The sequence below is a fragment of the Phyllobates terribilis genome, unplaced genomic scaffold, assembly GCF_046119375.1.
Source record: "Phyllobates terribilis strain yellow unplaced genomic scaffold, ASM4611937v1 Scaffold_3__8_contigs__length_932513732, whole genome shotgun sequence".
Lineage (NCBI taxonomy): Eukaryota > Metazoa > Chordata > Amphibia > Anura > Dendrobatidae > Phyllobates > Phyllobates terribilis.
Window position 1 is genome coordinate 3,152,911 of NW_027362763.1, and position 21,896 is coordinate 3,174,806.

At 40.8% G+C, this 21,896-nt stretch overlaps 6 non-coding genes across 6 annotated transcripts; all 6 read left to right on the plus strand.

The window, feature by feature from the left end:
• The first annotated feature begins 4,724 nt into the window (after positions 1–4,724).
• Positions 4,725–4,796, plus strand: TRNAG-CCC (transfer RNA glycine (anticodon CCC)). Its single transcript has one exon. It is a non-coding gene; the product is annotated as a tRNA-Gly (tRNA).
• A 1,351-nt stretch (positions 4,797–6,147) lies between these two features.
• TRNAR-CCU (transfer RNA arginine (anticodon CCU)) lies at positions 6,148–6,219 on the plus strand. The gene has a single exon. It is a non-coding gene; the product is annotated as a tRNA-Arg (tRNA).
• A 2,771-nt stretch (positions 6,220–8,990) lies between these two features.
• Positions 8,991–9,062, plus strand: TRNAG-CCC (transfer RNA glycine (anticodon CCC)). The gene has a single exon. It is a non-coding gene; the product is annotated as a tRNA-Gly (tRNA).
• A 1,349-nt stretch (positions 9,063–10,411) lies between these two features.
• Positions 10,412–10,483, plus strand: TRNAG-CCC (transfer RNA glycine (anticodon CCC)). The gene has a single exon. It is a non-coding gene; the product is annotated as a tRNA-Gly (tRNA).
• A 96-nt stretch (positions 10,484–10,579) lies between these two features.
• Positions 10,580–10,651, plus strand: TRNAG-UCC (transfer RNA glycine (anticodon UCC)). Its single transcript has one exon. It is a non-coding gene; the product is annotated as a tRNA-Gly (tRNA).
• A 1,350-nt stretch (positions 10,652–12,001) lies between these two features.
• Positions 12,002–12,073, plus strand: TRNAG-UCC (transfer RNA glycine (anticodon UCC)). Its single transcript has one exon. It is a non-coding gene; the product is annotated as a tRNA-Gly (tRNA).
• The last annotated feature ends 9,823 nt before the right edge of the window (positions 12,074–21,896 follow it).

Below are 21,896 nucleotides of genomic sequence, written 5' to 3' on the forward strand. Positions count from 1 at the left end.
AGAGGACATCAGTAAACCGCATTTTGAAGCTTTTTTTTTTAAGCTTTTTTCACTGTTTTCAGAACATTAACAATAAGAACATGGAAGAGTCCAGGAGCCATTTGGTGAGCTGCATATCCTGCTACATGTTCACAGACTTGCCAGTGGAAAAGCCAAATTTCACATGCCAGAAATGCAAGCTTGTGTCCCTGTTGGAGGAAAAGTTGCGAAATCTAGAAGAGAGGTTAACTACCTTGAAAATCATTAAGGAAGGTGAAGAGTTCTTAGACAGAGCAGAATTATCTCTTCATGATTCAGAAAGAGAAGAAATTCGAACTGCACCTGACGAAACAGAGGAATGGAAGCATGTGACCCACAGAAGCAGGAGGATCGAGAGGCAGTCAGCACCCATACTGCTCAGGAACCAGTACCAGGCTCTCACGCAGGAGAACCATGAAGAAATACAGCAAAATAAGACTTTGCCAGCAATGAATAACCTTGTAAGCCCTCAGAATACTCCTGGATGGAGAACGAAGAATGTTGTGAAGAAAAAACGGAGAGTGGTGGTTATGGGGGATTCCCTGTTAAGAGGAACAGAGGCCGCTATCTGCAGACCAGACATAACCTCAAGAGAAATGTGCTGTCTTCCAGGAGCAAAAATTAAAGATGTGTCTGACAGGATATCAAGACTCTTCAGACCTACAGATCACTACCCATTCCTGCTAATACATGTGGGGACAAATGACACCGCAAGAAAGGACCTGGAAACCATCTGCAGTGACTTTGAAGACTTAGGCAAGAAAGTGAAAGAATTGGGAGCGCAGGTGGTCTTCTCATCCATCCTCCCAGTGGATGGCCATGGAACAATGAGGTGGAATAAGATTCTACAGGTGAACAACTGGCTACGTCGATGGTGCCGTCAACAAGGATTTGGATTTCTGGATCACGGAATGAATTACCTATACGATGGACTACTTGCTAGAGATGGGGTGCACCTTACGAAGACTGGAAAACATGTATTTGGAAGTCGCCTTGCTACACTCATCAGAAGAGCTTTAAACTAGAACAATGTGGGAAGGGAAGCAAAAGGCCAGAAAAAGCCATACAGCTGACAAATACTATTGAGATCTCTGCTACTGGAAGTGGAAAAGAAGAACAAAGACAAAACAATTTAAATAATAAAAATATGGGAGGAAGAGAAACCAATCACAAACTAAAATGTTTTTATACAAATGCACAAAGCATGGGCAACAAACAAGGAGAATTGGAACTACTAATGCAGGAAAAGGAATATGATGTCATTGGAATCACTGAAACTTGGTGGGACGATACACATGATTGGAATAAAAGGCTAAAAGGATACAACTTATTTGCAAGAAACAGACTTGATAAACGAGGAGGAGGTGTTGCATTGTATGTTAGAAAAGCGTATATCTGCACAGAGATTGAAGCTTCAGAGACTGGGAGTTCTGTGGAAACTGTTTGGGTAAGAATACAAGGAGAGAACAACGGAAAGGACACTATTGTAGGCATTTACTACAGGCCACCTGGGCAAGCTGAAGATATGGATGAACTCTTTATGTATCAAATGACCAAGTTCTCCAAAAAATATGACGTAGTGGTCATGGGAGATTTCAACTATCCAGACATTTGTTGGGAATCTCTCTCAAGTAAAACTAACAGGTCAAGCAAATTCTTATCCTCTCTTGCTGACAACTTTATCTTCCAAAAGGTAGGGGAGAAAACAAGGGGATCTGCTACTTTGGATCTAATCCTTATAAACAGGGAGGAAATGGTTGAGGAGGTAAAGGTGGCTGGGACCCTAGGAGGCAGCGATCATGCTATTATAGAATTTTGGATAACTAGAGGAGGAAGACATGTGAAGACTCAAACTTCAAGGTTAGATTTTAGAAAGGCAGATTTTAAGAGACTCAGAAAGAGAATAGGAGGGATCCAATGGCTGGATGTCCTTAAGGACAAAAATGTCCAGGAAGGATGGGAAATTTTTAAAAATGAGATTCTCAAAGCACAATCGTTAACAATCCCGAAAAGTAGGAAGAATGGGAAGCATTTAAGGAAACCAGGATGGATGAACACAGAACTTAAACACATGCTAAAAAGAAAGAAAGAAATGTTTATTAAATGGAAAGAGGGAGGCATATCTAAAGAAGATTATAATGCAGTCTGCAGATCCTGTAGGGCACGTATCAGGTTAGCTAAAGCTGACAATGAATTAAGGCTTGCAAGAGATGTCAAAAGCAATAAAAAAGGATTTTGGGGGTATGTCAAAAGTAAAAGAAAAGTCAAAGATGCTATAGGATTTTTACAGGATGAAAATGGAGAAATGGTAAGAGAGGATGTTGAGAAGGCCGAACTTTTTAATTCCTATTTTGCATCTGTTTTCTCTCAGAAAGAAAATGTAACATCAACTGATCTTCACTGTCCTTTTAAAGGAATAGAGGAATCCAAGTTATCTGTAAACCGAAAGATTGTGAGGGAATATTTAGCTAACATAAATGAGTTCAAGTCTCCAGGTCCAGATGAATTACACCCCAGAGTACTGAAGGAGATCGTAGAAGAAATTTTAGAACCACTCTCCATAATCTTTGAAAATTCTTGGAGAACAGGAGAAGTCCCAGAAGACTGGAGAAGAGCAAATGTTGTTCCTATCTTCAAAAAGGGGAAGAAGGTGGACCCAGGGAACTATAGGCCGGTGAGTCTGACTTCTGTACCAGGAAAGATCTTTGAACAAATTATTAAACAACATGTATGTAAGTACATGGATAAGAATGAAGTGATTAACCAGAGTCAGCATGGGTTTGTAACTAACAAGTCATGTCAGACTAACTTAATTTCCTTCTATGACAGAATCACTGACTGGGTGGATCAGGGAAATGCTGTAGATATAGTATATCTTGACTTCAGCAAAGCATTTGACAAAGTATCTCACACCATCCTTATTGAAAAAATGACTAAGTATGCAATGGACCAGGCAACTGTTAGGTGGATTCATAACTGGCTTAGTGATCGGACTCAAAGGGTGGTTGTAAATGGCTTCACATCCAGCTGGATGAATGTCTCAAGTGGGGTACCACAGGGCTCCGTCCTGGGACCTGTATTGTTCAACATCTTTATCAATGATTTAGATGAAGGAATTGAGGGTAAGCTGATTAAATTTCCTGATGACACAAAGCTAGGAGGGATAGCTAATACTAGAGAAAAGAGAGAGAGGATTCAAAAAGACCTAAATAAACTGGAGCAGTGGGCAGCAACCAACAGAATGGTTTTTAACAGGGAAAAATGCAAAGTACTACATCTGGGCAATAAAAATGAAAAAAGCATATACAGAATGGGAGGAATAGAGCTAAGCAACAGTACATGTGAAAAAGACTTAGGTATACTAATAGATCATAGACTGAACATGAGTCAACAGTGTGATGCAGCAGCAAAAAAGGCAAATACAATTCTGGGATGTATTAACAGAAGCATACAGTCTAGATCACGTGAAGTCATTATCGGTCTTTACTCCTCTTTGGTCAGACCTCATCTGGAATACTGTGTACAGTTTTGGGCACCACATTTTAAAAAAGACATAGACAAACTGGAGCAAGTTCAGAGAAGAGCGACCAGAATGGTGACTGGTCTGCAAACCATGTCCTATGAGGAACGGTTGCAGGATTTGGGAATGTTTAGCTTGCAAAAAAGAAGACTGAGAGGAGACTTAATAGCTGTCTACAAATATGTCAAGGGCTGTCACATTGTAGAAGGATCATCTTTATTCTCATTTGCACAAGGAAAGACTAGAAGCAATGGGATGAAACTAAATGGGAGGAGACACAGATTAGATATTAGAAAAAACTTTTTGACAGTTAGGGTGATTAATGAGTGGAACAGGCTGCCACGAGAGGTGGTGAGTTCCCCTTCAATGGACGTCTTCAAACAGAGGCTGGACAGACATCTGTCTGAGATGATCTAGTGAATCCTGCTTTGAGCAGGGGGTTGGACCAGATGACCCAGGAGGTCCCTTCCAACTCTACCATTCTATGATTCTATGATTCTATGATCTTCTGCTCTTCAGTTGTTGATTAAACACTTTGTAGGGTTAGTCTCCAATATGAAAGCAATGTCAGGGTTGGCATTGGTGTTATGCTGGTGGGTGTAGTTGCTTTTAAAACAATAGGCCATAGTTTAATTCTTGAAGAACTCATTGTTTTTTTGCATTTGGTGGTGTTTGGACTCTTTTTCACTTTCTGTGCTAAGGCTTTTGCTTTTATATCTTTCTTGGTAACACTTTAGCTTCCTTAGTTGGCAGAAAGCAAAGCTAATTGAGAGAATTTGTAGGCAGAGGTGGAAAAGCTACATAACTGATTCCAAAATCTCCTCTGACTTTAGAGTTAGTGTTAAAAATGCCAAAAATGGCAGAGGTCTTTAGGGGTAATTTGGTGCTGCTGTTGACTCTTTGTAATCTGTTTGAGCTAAGGCTCATAGTGTACTTTCCTTCTTGGTAATAGTTTAGTTACCTTATTGGCAAAAAAAGTGAAAATAATTGAGAGAATTGTAAGAATTGGTGGAAAAGCTCCATAGCTGATTCACAAGAATTCATCTTTGAGTTTTGGACAATGCTTTGCCTTGTTTTTAAACTTTTTAGTAATTGGCTCTTTCAAGACATATTCAGTCCTACTTTTTTTAAGTAAAACTTTAGCAGATTTAACAGCCATAATCCCAAACCAGTCAAGTTGGTTCATGCATTGGTGGTATAGTGGTGAGCATAGCTGCTTCCCAAGCAGTTGACCCAGGTTCGATTCCCGGCCAATGCAATACTTATGTAGTTTTATTTCTGGCATATCATTCATTTTACAAACTATTTTGTAATGTTAGTGCAGAAAATGTAAAAAAAAAAGCTGATCCTGTAAGCATTGGTGGTATAGTGGTGAGCATAGCTGCATTCCAAGCAGTTGACCCAGGTTCAATTCCCAGCCAATACAAAACATCAATGTTTTTTTTTTTCAGGCACGTCATACTTTTTACTAACAATTTTGTATTGTTAGTGCAGAAAATGTGAAAAAAATGCGGGGTACCTTAAGCATTTTTGGTATAGTGGTGAGCAAACCTGCCTTCCAAGCAGTTGACCTGCGATTGATTCCTGGTCAATGCAATACTTATGTGGGGGGCTTTTTCCTGGCACGTTTTACTTTTTACTAATAAATTCGTATTGTTAGTGCAGAAAATGTAAGAAAAAAACATGGCTTCTGTAAGTGTTGGTGGTATAGTGGTGAGCATAGCTGCCTTCCATGTAGTTGACCCAAGTTCGATTATCAGCCAACGCATGAATTGTTTTTCACATTTGGTGATGCTTTTAGTCTGTTTTAATTTTTCATGTTAAGTCTCAGGCTCTTCTTTCTTCTTAGAGTTTAGCAACCACGAAAATGAGAAAAAAATTGAAGAGAATATTTCTTAGCTTTTTTTCAACTGTCTCATCTAACTGATCTTCTGCTCTTCAGTTGTTGATTAAACACTTTGTAGGGTTAGTCTCCAATATGAAAGCAATGTCAGGGTTGGCATTGGTGTTATGCTGGTGGGTGTAGTTGCTTTTAAAACAATAGGCCATAGTTTAATTCTTGAAGAACTCATTGTTTTTTTGCATTTGGTGGTGTTTGGACTCTTTTTCACTTTCTGTGCTAAGGCTTATGCTATTATTTCTTTCTTGGTAACACTTTAGCTACCTTAGTTGGCAAAAAGCAAAGCTAATTGAGAGAATTTTTAGGCAGAGGTGGAAAAGCTACATAACTGATTCCAAAAACTCCTCTGTCTTTAGAGTTAGTGTTAAAAATGGAAAAAATAGCAGAGGTCTTTAGGGGTAATTTGGTGCTGGTGCTGACTTTTTGTAATCTTTTTGAGCTAAGGCTCATAGTGTACTTTCTTTCTTGGTAAGAGTTTAGTTACCTTATTGGCAAAAAAAGTGAAAATAATTGAGAGAATTGTAAGAATTGGTGGAAAAGCTCCATAGCTGATTCACAAGAATTCATCTTTGAGTTTTGGACAATGCTTTGCCTTGTTTTTAAAATTTTTAGTAATTGGCTCTTTCAAGACATATTCAGTCCTCCTTTTTTTAAGTAAAACTTTAGCAGATTTAACAGCCATAATCCCAAACCAGTCAAGTTGGTTCATGCATTGGTGGTAAAGTGGTGAGCATAGCTGCTTCCTAAGCAGTTGACCCGGGTTCGATTCCCGGCCAATGCAATACTTATGTAGTTTTATTTCTGGCATATCATACATTTTACAAACTATTTTGTAATGTTAGTGCAGAAAATGTAAAAAAAAAAGCTGACCCTGTAAGCATTGGTGGTATAGTGGTAAGCATAGCTGCATTCCAAGCAGTTGACCCAGGTTCAATTCCCGGCCAATACAAAACATCAACGTTTTTTTTTTTCAGGCACGTCATACTTTTTACTAACAATTTTGTAGGGATAGTGCAGAAAATGTGAAAAAAATGCGGGGTACATTAAGCATTTTTGGTATAGTGGTGAGCAAACCTGCCTTCCAAGCAGTTGACCTGCGATTGATTCCTGGTCAATGCAATACTTATGTGGGGTTTTTTTTCCTGGCACGTCTTACTTTTTACTAATAATTTCGTATTGTTAGTGCAGAAAATGTAAGAAAAAAACATGGCTTTTGTAAGTGTTGGTGGCATAGTGGTGAGAATCGCTGCCTTCCAAGTAGTTGACCCGAGTTTGATTCTCAGCCAACGCATGAATTGTTTTTCACATTTGGTGATGCTTTTAGTCTGTTTTAATTTTTCGTGTTAAGTCTCAGGCTCTTCTTTCTTCTTAGAGTTTAGCAACCACGAAAATGAGAAAAAAAATTAAGAGAATATTTCTTAGCTTTTTTTCAACTGTCTCATCTAACTGATCTTCTGCTCTTCAGTTGTTGATTAAACACTTTGTAGGGTTAGTCTCCAATACGAAAGCAATGTCAGGGTTGGCATTGGTGTTATGCTGGTAGGTGTAGTTGCTTTTAAAACAATAGGCCATAGTTTAATTCTTGAAGAACTCATTGTTTTTTTGCATTTGGTGGTGTTTGGAATCTTTTTCACTTTCTGTGCTAAGGCTTATGCTTTTATTTCTTTCTTGGTAACACTTTAGCTACCTTAGTTGGCAAAAAGCAAAGTTAATTGAGAGAATTTGTAGGCAGAGGTGGAAAAGCTACATAACTGATTCCAAAAACTCCTCTGTCTTAAGAGTTAGTGTTAAAAATGCCAAAAATGGCAGAGGTCTTTAGGGGTAATTTGGTGCTGGTGCTGACTCTTTGTAATCTTTTTGAGCTAAGGCTCATAGTGTACTTTCTTTCTTGGTAAGAGTTTAGTTACCTTATTGGCAAAAAAGTGAAAATAATTGAGAGAATTGTAAGAATTGGTGGAAAAGCTCCATAGCTGATTCACAAGAATTCATCTTTGAGTTTTGGACAATGCCTTGCCCTGTTTTTAAACTTTTTAGTAATTGGCTCTTTCAGGACATATTCAGTCCTCCTTTTTTTAAGTAAAACTTTAGCAGATTTAACAGCCATAATCCCAAACTTGTCAAGTTGGTTCATGCATTGGTGGTATAGTGGTGAGCATAGCTGCTTCCCAAGCAGTTGACCCGTGTTCGATTCCTGGTCAATGCAATACTTATGTAGTTTTATTTCTGGCATATCATACATTTTACAAACTATTTTGTAATGTTAGTGCAGAAAATGTAAAAAAAAAGCTGACCCTGTAAGCATTTGTGGTGTAGTGGTGAGCATAGCTGCCTTCCAAGCAGTTGACCTGGGTTTGATTCCTGGCCAATGCAAAACATGGGTGTATTTTTTTTTCAGGCACGTCATAATTTTTACTAACAATTTTGTAGGGTTAGTGCAGAAAATGTGAAAAAAATGCTGGGTACCTTAAGCATTTTTGGTATAGTGGTGAGCAAACCTGCCTTCCAAGCAGTTGACCTGCGATTGATTCCTTGTCAATGCAATACTTATGTGGGTTTTTTTTTCCTGGCACGTCTTACTTTTTACTAATAATTTCGTATTGTTAGTGCAGAAAATGTAAGAAAAAAACATGGCTTCTGTAAGTGTTGGTGGTATAGTGGTGAGAATTGCTGCCTTCCAAGTAGTTGACCCGAGTTCGATTCTCAGCCAACACATGAATTGTTTTTCACATTTGGTGATGCTTTTAGTCTGTTTTAATTTTTCGTGTTAAGTCTCAGGCTCTTCTTTCTTCTTAGAGTTTAGCAACCACGAAAATGAGAAAAAAATTGAAGAGAATATTTCTTAGCTTTTTTTCAACTGTCTCATCTAACTGATCTTCTGCTCTTCAGTTGTTGATTAAACACTTTGTAGGGTTAGTCTCCAATATGAAAGCAATGTCAGGGTTGGCATTGGTGTTATGCTGGTGGGTGTAGTTGCTTTTAAAACAATAGGCCATAGTTTAATTCTTGAAGAACTCATTGTTTTTTTGCATTTGTTGGTGTTTGGACTCTTTTTCACTTTCTGTGCTAAGGCTTATGCTTTTATTTCTTTCTTGGTAACACTTTAGCTACCTTAGTTGGCAAAAAGCAAAGCTAATTGAGAGAATTTGTAGGCAGAGGTGGAAAAGCTACATAACTGATTCCAAAAACTCCTCTGTCTTTAGAGTTAGTGTTAAAAATTCCAAAAATGGCAGAGGTCTTTAGGGGTAATTTGGTGCTGGTGCTGACTCTTTGTAATCTTTTTGAGCTAAGGCTCATAGTGTACTTTCTTTCTTGGTAAGAGTTTAGTTACCTTATTGGCAAAAAAGTGAAAGTAATTGAGAGAAATGTAAGAATTGGTGGAAAAGCTACATAGCTGATTCACAAGAATTCATCTTTGAGTTTTGGACAATGCTTTGCCTTGTTTTTAAACTTTTTAGTAATTGGCTCTTTCAAGACATATTCAGTCCTTCTTTTTTTAAGTAAAACTTTAGCAGATTTAACAGCCATAATCCCAAACCAGTCAAGTTGGTTCATGCATTGGTGGTATAGTGGATAGCATAGCTGCTTCCCAAGCAGTTGACCCGGGTTCGATTCCCGGCCAATGCAATACTAATGTAGTTTTATTTCTGGCATATCATACATTTCACAAACTATTTTGTAAGGTTAGTGCAAAAAATGTAAAAAAAAGAACTGATCCTGTAAGCGTTGGTGGTATAGTGGTGAGCATAACTGCCTTCCAAGCAGTTGACCTGGGTTCTATTCCTGGCCAATGCAAAACTTGGGTGTGTTTTTTTTTCAGGCACGTCATAATTTTTAATAACAATTTTGTAGGGTTAGTGCAGAAAATGTGAAAAAAATGCTGGGTACCTTAAGCATTTTTGGTATAGTGGTGAGCAAACCTGCCTTCCAAGCAGTTGACCTGCGATTGATTCCTGGTCAATGCAATACTTATGTGGGTTTTTTTTCCCTGGCACGTCTTACTTTTTACTAATAATTTTGTATTGTTAGTGCAGAAAATGTAAGAAAAAAACATGGCTTCTGTAAGTGTTGGTGGTATAGTGGTGAGCATAGCTGCCTTTCAAGCAGTTGATCCAGGTTCGATTCCCGGCCAATGCATGAATTTTTTTTCACATTTGGTGATGCTTTTAGTCCGTTTTAATTTTTCGTGTTAAGGCTCATGCTCTTCTTTCTTCTTAGAGTTTCGCAACCACGAAAATGAGAAAAAAATTGAAGAGAATATTTCTTAGATTTTTTTCAACTGTCTCATCTAACTGATCATCTGCTCTTCAGTTGTTGATTAAATACTTTGTAGGGTTAGTCTCCAATACGAAAGCAATGTCAGGGTTGGCATTGGTGTTATGCTGGTGGGTGTAGTTGCTTTTAAAACAATAGGCCATAGTTTAATTCTTGAAGAACTCATTGTTTTTTTGCATTTGGTGGTGTTTGGACTCTTTTTCACTTTCTGTGCTAAGGTTTATGGTTTTATTTCTTTCTTGGTAACACTTTAGCTACTTTAGTGGGCAAAAAGCAAAGCTAATTGAGAGAATTTGTAGGCAGAGATGGAAAAGCTACATAACTGATTCCAAGAACTCCTCTGTCTTTAGGGTTAGTGTTAAAAATGCCAAAAATGGCAGAGATCTTAGGGGTAATTTGGTGCTGGTGCTGACTCTTTGTAATCTTTTTGAGCTAAGGCTCATAGTGTACTTTCTTTCTTGGTAAGAGTTTAGTTACCTTATTGGCAAAAAAGTGAAAATAATTGAGAGAATTGTAAGAATTGGTGGAAAAGCTTCATAGCTGATTCACAAGAATTCATCTTTGAGTTTTGGACAATGCTTTTCCTTGTTTTTAAACTTTTTAGTAATTGGCTCTTTCAAGACATATTCAGTCCTCCTTTTTTTAAGTAAAACTTTAGCAGATTTAACAGCCATAATCCCAAACCAGTCAAGTTGGTTCATGCATTGGTGGTATAGTGGTGAGCATAGCTGTTTCCCAAGCAGTTCACCCGGGTTCGATTCCCGGCCAATGCATTACTTATGTAGTTTTATTTCTAGCATATCATACGTTTTACAAACTATTTTGTAATGTTAGTGCAGAAAATGTAAAAAAAAAAGCTGACCCTGTAAGCATTGGTGGTATAGTGGTAAGCATAGCTGCCTTCCAAGCAGTTGACCTGGGTTCAATTCCCAGCCAATACAAAACATCGGTGTTTTTTTTTTCAGGCACGTCATACTTTTTACTAACAATTTTGTAGGGTTAGTGCAGAAAATGTGAAAAAAATGCTAGGTACCTTAAGCATTTTTGGTATAGTGGTGAGCAAACCTGCTTTCCAAGCAGTTGACCTGTGATTGATTCCTGGTCAATGCAATACTTATGTGGGGGTTTTTTTTCCTGGCACGTCTTACTTTTTACTAATAATTTCGTATTGTTAGTGCAGAAAATGTAAGAAAAAAACATGGCTTCTGTAAGTGTTGGTGGTATAGTGGTGAGCATAGCTGCCTTCCAAGAAGTTAACCCGAGTTTGATTCTCAGCCAACGCATGAATTGTTTTTCACATTTGGTGATGCTTTTAGTCTGTTTTAATTTTTCGTGTTAAGTCTCAGGCTCTTCTTTCTTCTTAGAGTTTAGCAACCACGAAAATGAGAAAAAAATTGAAGAGAATATTTCTTAGCTTTTTTTCAACTGTCTCATCTAACTGATCTTCTGCTTTTCAGTTGTTGATTAAACACTTTGTAGGGTTAGTCTCCAATATGAAAGCAATGTCAGGGTTGGCATTGGTGTTAGGCTGGTGGGTGTAGTTGCTTTTAAAACAATAGGCCATAGTTTAATTCTTGAAGAACTCATTGTTTTTTTGCATTTGGTGGTGTTTGGAATCTTTTTCACTTTCTGTGCTAAGGCTTATGCTTTTATTTCTTTCTTGGTAACACTTTAGCTACCTTAGTGGGCAAAAAGCAAAGCTAATTGAGAGAATTTGTAGGCAGAGATGGAAAAGCTACATAACTGATTCCAAAAACTCCTCTGTCTTTAGAGTTAGTGTTAAAAATGCCAAAAATGGCAGAGGTCTTTAGGGGTAATTTGGTGCTGGTGCTGACTCTTTGTAATCTTTTTGAGCTAAAGCTCACAGTGTACTTTCTTTCTTGGTAAGAGTTTAGTTACCTTATTGGCAAAAATGTGAAAATAATTGAGAGAATTGTAAGAATTGGTGGAAAAGCTCCATAGCTGATTCACAAGAATTCATCTTTGAGTTTTGAACAATGCTTTGCCTTGTTTTTAAACTTTTTAGTAATTGGCTCTTTCAAGACATAGTCAGTCCTTCTTTTTTTAAGTAAAACTTTAGCAGTTTTCACAGCCAAAATCCCAAACCAGTCAAGTGGGTTCATGCATTGGTGGTATAGTGGTGAGCCTAGCTGCTTCCCAAGCATTTGACCCGGGTTCGACTTCCAGCCAATGCAATACTTATGTAGTTTTATTTCTGGCATATCATACATTTTACAAACTATTTTGTACTGTTAGTGCAGAAAATGTAAAAAACAAAGCTGACCCTGTAAGCATTGGTGGTATAGTGGTAAGCATAGCTGCCTTCCAAGCAGTTGACCTGGGTTCAATTCCCAGCCAATACAAAACTTTGGTGTTTTTTTTTTTCAGGCACCTCATACTTTTTACTAACAATTTTGTAGGGTTAGTGCAGAAAATGTGAAAAAAATGCTGGGTACCTTAAGCTTTTTTGGTATAGTGGTGAGCAACCTGCCTTACAAGCAGTTGACCTGCGATTGATTCCTGGTCAATGCAATACTTATGTGGGTTTTTTTTTCCTGGCACGTCTTACTTTTTACTAATAATTTCGTATTGTTAGTGCAGAAAATGTAAGAAAAAAACATGGCTTCTGTAAGTGTTGGTGGCATAGTGGTGAGAATCGCTGCCTTCCAAGTAGTTGACCCGAGTTCGATTCTCAGCCAACGCATGTATTGTTTTTCACATTTGGTGATGCTTTTAGTCTGTTTTAATTTTTCGTGTTAAGTCTCATTCTCTTCTTTAGAGATGAGCGTTGTTCTACTCGAACTGTTTGCCAATCTCAAATTCGAGCTGTTTTGGGCGGTGTTCGAGCCGGTCGGCGAACACGAACAATTTGAGAAAAATTCGGCTGTTCGAGGTTATGTTCGATAACTGTTCGTGCACCAAAATCATAACTGGATTTTTTCTCAGTAATGATGAAAATTAATGTTAATACGCAGTTTGAGTGTACAGCGGGGCGGGGGGAGGGGCAGGGGATGGATCTCTGCAGGAACAATGAAGATCTCCATTTTTTTTTCTCTTTCCCGCATTTGCAGTGGGGAGGTGCAATCTGTCAGCCTATCAGCAGCGCACACACGGAGCGAAGTGCTTTTTTTCACACAAGCAAGGGCATGTGTGATTGGCAGTGTATGTCACATGTCCTTGCCCTATAATACCAAGCCATTTTCCCCGTCGCCACCATTTTCTCACTGCTGCAGCTGCGTGTTAGACGGCACCGCTGTTGCTGTGTGCGCTATACCTTGTTAATTTCAAGCCAATTTTCGCACAAATATACAGATAGCTTGGGAGTAGGGAATAGTTGTGATTGCAGTCCTTTTAAGGACTAGGTTACAGCATTTCCTACGACTTTTATCAAGCAGGTCTGTGCTCTTAAATAGATAGATTGTGGGAGTAAAGACTAATTGTAATTGGAGTCCTTTTCAGGACTAGGTTACATCAGTTCCTATCAGTTTTTGCCAGGCAGGTCTGTGCCAGTGCTGTGCAAGTTTTTTTCACAGCATTTGGCTGAATCTAGCAAAGCTAATCCTTTTTGGCCTATTGCAGAGTGTGTTAGTCAGTGGAGTAGCCTATCTGTGTTGCAAGATATACCACCTGTGTATAGAATACCAATTTTTTTACTGCACCTAGTGAAGTAAAATCTTTTGGGCATAGCATCATTCTATTAGTCCATCTATACTGACCTCCATCAGGTTGCAAACTGAATATAATATTTTTCTGCATCTAGCTCTGAAAAAATATATGGGCTTCTAGCAGTGTGTGGGACTTGGTCTATTAGTCCATCTATACTGACCTCCATCAGGTTGCAAATTAAAAATAATTTTTTTCTTCATTTAGCTCTGAAAAAATATTTGGGCTTCTAGCAGTGTGTGGGACTTGTTCTATTAGTCCTTCTATACTGACCTCCAGCAGGTTGCAAATTGAATATAATTTTTTTCTGCATCTAGCTCTGAAAAAATATTTGGGCTTCTAGCGGTGTGTGGGACTTGGTCTATTAGTCCATCTATACTGAACTCCATCAGGTTGCAAATTAAAAATAATTTTTTTCTGCATCTAGCTCTGAAAAAATATTTGGGCTTCTAGCAGTGTGTGGGACTTGGTCTATTAGTCCATCTATACTGACCTCCATCAGGTTGCAAATTAAAATAATTTTTTTCTTCATTTAGCTCTGAAAAAATATTTGGGCTTCTAGCAGTGTGTGAGACTTGTTCTTTTAGTCCTTCTATACTGACCTCCAGCAGGTTGCAAATTGAATATAATTTTTTTCTGCATCTAGCTCTGAAAAAATATTTGGGCTTCTAGCAGTGTGTGGGACTTGGTCTATTAGTCCATCTATACTGACCTCCATCAGGTTGCAAATTGAATAAAAAAATTTTCTGCATCTAGCTCTGAAAAAATATTTGGGCTTCTAGCGGTGTGTGGGACTTGGTCTATTAGTCCATCTATACTGACCTCCATCAGGTTGCAAATTAAAAATAATTTTTTTCTGCATCTAGCTCTGAAAAAATATTTGGGCTTCTAGCAGTGTGTGGGACTTGGTCTATTAGTCCATCTATACTGACCTCCATCAGGTTGCAAATTAAAAATAATTTTTTTCTTCATTTATCTCTGAAAAAATATTTGGGCTTCTAGCAGCGTGTGGGACTTGTTCTATTAGTCCATCTATACTGACCTCCATCAGGTTGCAAATTAAAAATAATTTTTTTCTGCATCTAGCTCTGAAAAAATATTTGGGCTTCTAGCAGTGTGTGGGACTTGGTCTATTAGTCCATCTATACTGACCTCCATCAGGTTGCAAATTAAAAATAATTTTTTTCTGCATCTAGCTCTGAAAAAATATTTGGGCTTCTAGCAGTGTGTGGGACTTGGTCTATTAGTCCATCTATACTGACCTCCATCAGGTTGCAAATTGAATAAAAAAATTTTCTGCATCTAGCTCTGAAAAAATATTTGGGCTTCTAGCGGTGTGTGGGACTTGGTCTATTAGTCCATCTATACTGACCTCCATCAGGTTGCAAATTAAAAATAATTTTTTTCTTCATTTATCTCTGAAAAAATATTTGGGCTTCTAGCAGCGTGTGGGACTTGTTCTATTAGTCCATCTATACTGACCTCCATCAGGTTGCAAATTAAAAATAATTTTTTTCTGCATCTAGCTCTGAAAAAATATTTGGGCTTCTAGCAGTGTGTGGGACTTGGTCTATTAGTCCATCTATACTGACCTCCATCAGGTTGCAAATTAAAAATAATTTTTTTCTGCATCTAGCTCTGAAAAAATATTTGGGCTTCTAGCAGTGTGTGGGACTTGGTCTATTAGTCCATCTATACTGACCTCCATCAGGTTGCAAATTGAATAAAAAAATTTTCTGCATTTAGCTCTGAAAAAATATTTGGGCTTCTAGCGGTGTGTGGGACTTGGTCTATTAGTCCATCTATACTGACCTCCATCAGGTTGCAAATTAAAAATATTTTTTTTCTGCATCTAGCTCTGAAAAAATATTTGGGCTTCTAGCAGTGTGTGGGACTTGCTCTATTAGTCCATCTATACTGACCTCCATCAGGTTGCAAATTAAAAATAATTTTTTTCTTCATTTAGCTCTGAAAAAATATTTGGGCTTCTAGCAGTGTGTGGGACTTGTTCTATTAGTCCTTCTATACTGACCTCCAGCAGGTTGCAAATTGAATATAATTTTTTTCTGCATCTAGCTCTGAAAAAATATTTGGGCTTCTAGCGGTGTGTGGGACTTGGTCTATTAGTCCATCTATACTGACCTCCATCAGGTTGCAAATTAAAAATAATTTTTTTCTGCATCTAGCTCTGAAAAAATATTTGGGCTTCTAGCAGTGTGTGGGACTTGGTCTATTAGTCCATCTATACTGACCTCCATCAGGTTGCAAATTAAAAATAATTTTTTTCTGCATCTAGCTCTGAAAAAATATTTGGGCTTCTAGCAATGTGTGGGACTTGGTCTATTAGTCCATCGATACTGATCTCCATCAGGTTGCAAATTGAATAAAAAAATTTTCTGCATCTAGCTCTGAAAAAATATTTGGGCTTCTAGCGGTGTGTGGGACTTGGTCTATTAGTCCATCTATACTGACCTCCATCAGGTTGCAAATTAAAAATAATTTTTTTCTGCATCTAACCCAGCCAATAGTTTTGGCCTAATACCACAGTTTGGCCACTCAGCTCTGCTCGGTTACCATCCATTGTTTTTTAGTGCAAACAACTCCAGAGTTGTGAATTAGTTAACCACCAAAATGAGTGGAAAAAGGCCTGCTGCTGGTGGAAAGGGGAATAGGCGTGTTGGGAAGGGGAGAAAAGGTTGTGTCCGTGGGGTAGGTGCAGAAGAAAGACCATCTTCCAGCCAAACTAAAATGTCTACTTCTTTTAGCGGACAATGTGATAAGATCCCTTTCTTACGGCCACGCCAATCGCTACAAATTCCAGATGAGGCACAAAAACAGCAGGTGCTTCAACGGATATCAAGTGCTCCTTTAAGTGGGCTCTCCTCCACATCAACTTCAACATCACAAATACTCCAGTCCTCAAAGGTGTCACCCAAATCGCACTTGCTTCCTCACAGCTCCCAAATCTCCAGCTGCCCGTCTGAGTATGAGGTAGAACAGATGGTTGAGTCTGCAGAGCTGTTTACTCATACTATAGCCTGGGAATCAGAGGTCGACTCCAGCGCTTCTGTGAATCCAGACGAGGAAATGATCTGCACTGATGCCCAGAATCTTTATGAGTCGGATCCAGGACCAGACGCAGAAGGTTCTGACCATAATGTAGACCCTCATTCCCAAACTGTAACTCCTGTTGGTGGAGACAATGAGGAAGACGATGATAAGACTCAAATACCTGATTGGAGCGACAACTTTAGTTTTTTGTCAGGGCAGGAACAGGTTGGCTCTGAGGACGACGGGTGTGATAACGCACAGGGTGATGATGATGAGGTCGGAGATCCCACTTACTGTCAACCCACAGTCAGCCAAGAGATGAGGTCAGCAGAGGAGGTGGAGGAAGATGCTAGTGACGACGTTGTCAGGTTGCGCCTTCCTGGACAGAGACGTAGTACTGGAAGCACGTCAACAACTGCATCCTCAAACACAACTCTGCCTCTCACCACAAGTCGTGGTGGCTCTTCAGGTCGCATGGGTGCTAAGCCTTGCATAGCCTGGGCATTTTTTCAGATCGATAAAGATGACCCAACTCATGTTATCTGTAACATTTGTCAGCAAAAGCTAAGTAGAGGCCAAAAAATACATAGTTTGAGTACTTCATGCATGAACCGGCACATGGACATGAAGCATAAGTTGCAGTGGGAAGCTCAGTGTGCTACAATGCGGCCTAGCCGGCCGGGCCAACCACCGTCTGCCATATCTTGTGCATCCGCGGCCTCTTCATCCTCTGTGACTGGGGGGACAGCAGTCACACCTGTTTTGGGGCGCAGACCTGCCACCTCTTTACCCGCAACAGCCAGCGTGATTGGCAGGTCATCATTTTCTTTGGAGGTGGTAACACCAGCTGGTCTTGAGCGCTGTCCGACATCGATAGCACCACCTTTGGATCAAGGCAACCTAACATGTCCGCCTGCATCTTCCTCACAGACCGGCAGTTTGCCGGGGACACCTTATCAACCCCGTCTAAGCACAATAGCCAGCCCTCGGTCCCTCAGATGTGGACAAGTAAAAGACCATTTCCTCCTAGCCATGAGAAAGCTAAGAGGTTGAATTTCACCATCTGCAAGCTCTTGGCTACAGAAATGCTGCCTTTCCGCCTGGTGGACACAGAGGATTTTCGAGACCTTATGTCCGTCGCAGTGCCCCAGTACCAGATGCCCAGTCGGCACTACTTCTCAAAGAAAGGTGTGCCTGCGCTCCACCAGCATGTCGCACACAACATCACCGCTTCTTTGAGAAACTCTGTGTGTGACAGGGTGCATTTCACCACAGACACTTGGACGAGTAGGCATGGACAGGGGCGTTACATGTCGCTGACTGGGCACTGGGTAACTATGGTGACAGCAGGACAAGGGGCTGCTGTCCAAGTCTTGCCGTCCCCACGAGTTGTGCGTCAATCCTCTTTATGTCAAAGTTCCTCCACTGCTTCTGCCTCCTCAACCTCCTCTCGGTCTTCCACCTGCACCCAAAGCCTGTCTGGTCATGCCACAAGCTTTCTAACTGCGCAGAAGGGATCCTGCACACCTCCTTACTATGCTGGCAGTAGGGCTCAAAGTCATCAGGCGGTTTTTACATTGAAATGTCTGGGAAATGTGAGTCACACAGCTGAGGAGTTGTGGTCAGCTCTGGAGAACCAATTTCATGAATGGTTGTCTCCACTGGACCTGAAACCAGGGAAGGCCGTGTGCGACAATGCTGCAAACCTGGGTGCGGCCCTTCGCCGGGGCAATGTCACACACGTGCCTTGTATGGCTCACGTGTTGAACCTGGTTGTCCAGCAATTTTTAGCCCACTATCCCAGACTAGATGGCCTTCTGCAGAGGGCACGGTCGCTGTGTGCTCACTTCCGCCGTTCGCATCCCGCAGCTCAGTGACTTACATCTCTACAGAAGTCGTTGGGCCTGCCACTTCACCGGCTAAAATGCGATGTGCCTACCCGGTGGAATTCAACTCTGCACATGTTGCAGCGACTGTGGCAGCACCGACAAGCCCTGGTGCAATACGTTCTGACGTATAGCCTGGGCCAACGAGATTCAGAGGTGGGGCAAATCACGCTGGAGGAGTGGTCTCAGATCAGGGACCTATGCACCCTTCTGCACAGTTTTGAAATGGCGACGAAGATGTTTAGTGCTGACGATGCCATTATCAGCATGACTATTCCGGTGATTTACATGCTGGAGCACATGTTAAACAGAATTCGGAGTCAGGTGGTGGCACAAGAGGAGGTGGAGGAAGTAGAGGAGGAGGAGTTGTATGCGGAAGGGCTAACATCTGCAAGGTCCAGACGGTCGGCAGCACCAAGGCGGCAGGCATGTGAGGGTGGGGGAGATGATTTTACCAGGGCGCATGGTAGCAGCCAAACTAGTGAGGAAGGTGCAGGAGCCCAGGAAGAAGTGGAGGACGAACTGATGGAAGACTCATCAGATGAGGGAGACCTTGATCACATTTCTGTTGTGCGAGGTTGGGGGGAGAGGACAGAGGAAGGAAGCATGATTGTTACCTCGCCACCAACACAACAGGGACTTGGTGCTCCTGGATGCGCAACACACATGAGTGCCTTCTTGCTGCACTACCTGCAACATGACCCTCGAATTGTGAGAATTAGAAATAATCCTGACTACTGGGTTGCCACACTGTTAGATCCCCGGTACAAAAGTAAATTTGCAGAAATTATTCCTGCCATAGAAAGGGATGCACGCATGCAGGAGTATCAGCAGAGACTGTTGCAGAATCTTACATGTGCTTTTCCACAAAATACCAGTGGTGCACGTAGTGAATCTCACAGTTCCAACTTGCCAACCGTGGGACCGTCAAGTGTTCAGCACTCAAACCGTAACAGAACCACAGTATCTGCTGGTAACATCAATTTTGCGGAATCATTTCACCACTTTTTTAGCCCATCCTTTGCAAGGCCACAGGAGACAAGAAGTCTGACACATAGTCAACGCCTAGAGACGATGGTACAGGAGTATCACCAAGTAAACATTGAAGCCACGACTGTGTCACTGGACCCTTGCTCTTTTTGGGCTTCCAATCTGGATAAATGGCCGGAGCTAGCCACTTACGCCTTGGAGATCTTGTCATGCCCCGCAGCCAGCGTTCTGTCTGAACGTGTGTTCAGCGCTGCTGGTGGTGTGCTGACAGATAAGCGCACGCGGCTCTCCACTGATAATGTAGACAGACTCACGTTCATAAAGATGAACAAATCATGGATCCGAAACGACTTTTCTACCCCTGTGTCATCCTGGGGAGAGTAAAAGCTTGATGATTGGTTAAAATCACCCTACCAACCGTTTTAAGCTTTCAAATTACTAATCATGTTTATCTGTATCTTGACTGGAAAATAATTTAGGCTTTGTAGCAGTGTGCAGCACTGATCCTATTAGGCCATCTATAATAAGCTTCACCAGATTTAAAATTAAAAATAATTTTTAGCTGCATCTAGCCCGGAAAATAATTTTGGGGCTCCGAGATGCGCAAGACACATAAGTGCCTTCTTGCTGCACTACCTGCAGCATGACCCTCATATTGTCAGAATTCGAAGTAATCATGACTACTGGGTTGCCACACTCTTAGATCCCCCAAACTTTTCGATCAACCTTTTCATTTTAATAAAGACCAAAAAAATGGTCATTTTTGAAATTATAAGCATTAGCAGGTTGTTAGAAACTGAAATCAAACAGTTTTCAACTCAAAACTTTATTCTAGGTGATGTTACATTTTCACATAGGACCCCATGTTCGAAAGGAGCTTCTGAACTCTCTCGTCCATTGAATTTGTCAGGTTTTGGATGGTTTCTGCTTCAATTGTTTTGCATGAGGACAGAATACCCTCCCAGAGCTGTTGCTTAGATGTGAACTGCCTCCCGCCATCATAGACACTCCTTTTAATGATGCTCCAAAGGTTCTGAATGGGGTAGAGGTCAGGGGAGCATGGGGGTCACACCATAAGTTTGTCCCGTTTTATGCCCATATCAGCCAGAGATGCAGATGTTTTATGTGCAGCATGAGATGGTGCATTATCATGCAGAAAAATGATCTTGCTGTGAAATACACGGTTCTTCTTCTTGAACCATGGCAGGAAGTGCTGTTTGAGAAAATCCACATACATTATGGAGTTCATCTTTAGCGCCTTCAGGGATCCTAAAGGGGCCGACAATCTCTCTCCCCATGATTCCAGCCCAAAACATTACTCCACCTCCTCCTTGTTGGCGCTGTAGCCGTGTTTGCGTGGGGTGTCCATCAACCAGCCATCCTCCACTCCATTCATCTGGACCATCGAGCGCTGCACGGCACTCATCCGTGAACAAAACAGTTTTGAAATCAGTCTTCATGTAATGTTTGGCCCACTGTAGCCGTTTCTGCTTGTGTGAAGTGGATAGAGGAGGTCGACAGGATGGCGTATGCACAGCTGCAAACCTCTGAAGGACCCTGCATCTTGTTGTTCGGGGGACGTTGGAGGCACAAGCAGCTTCAAAAACTTGTCTGCTGCTATGACAAGGCTTTTTTGCCGCTGCTCTTTCAACCTGACGTAATTGCCTGTAGGAAAGAGTCCTCAATTTGCCCTTATCAGCACGCACACGTGTGTACTGTGAATCAGCTACATACTTCTTGATTGCCAAGACACTTCATCCTGATCATCGCACAATGTTGATTGTAGTCATGCCTTGACCTAAACACTCCACAATTTGTTGCTTCTCAGCAGCCGACACATCCTTTTTCTTTCCCATTTTGGCAGAAAATGTAGGCTGCTTAATAATGTGAGAGAGCCTTCTTAAGTAGTCTTGCCTTTCATTGGACACACCTGCCAAACTAATTAGCACAGGTGTCTGCAATTGCTTACAGTGATATAAAGAGCCCTGACACACATCACCATCAATGAGTTTAACTGACAAACAAACAAATTCTTCCCTTATCACTCCTAAACACTTTTTGCATAATAATTTGGAACGCGGTGTACATGTGCTTTTCCACAAAACACCAGCGGTTCACGTAGTGAATCTTACAGTTCTAACTTGCCAACGGTGGTCTGTATGGAATTGTTCAATAAAGAGCCCAAAATTAAGATAACATAGATGGGAGAGGTCTCTATGAATAGGAATTCCTAAGTATTTGATACCCTGTGAGGGCCAGGCAAAGGGAAAGTTGGACTGGATGGAATCCTATATGGATTTAGGGAGGGAGACATCAAGGGCCTCAGACTTCGCTGCATTGATTTTAAAATTTTACCATGTAACAAAGTGATCTATTTCAGCCATAACAGCAGGGATGGATATATGTGATTGAGTGATATATACTAGGACATCATCAGCAAATAGAGAGCACTTGTACTCGGTGCCTCCCACCTCAATCCACCTAATATTGGGGTTATGGCGAATTGATGAGAGCAGGTGCTCCGTCACTAGGATGTATAAGAGAGGGGACAGAGGACATCCCTGCCTTGTCCCATTGGTGATTGTGAAAGGTGATG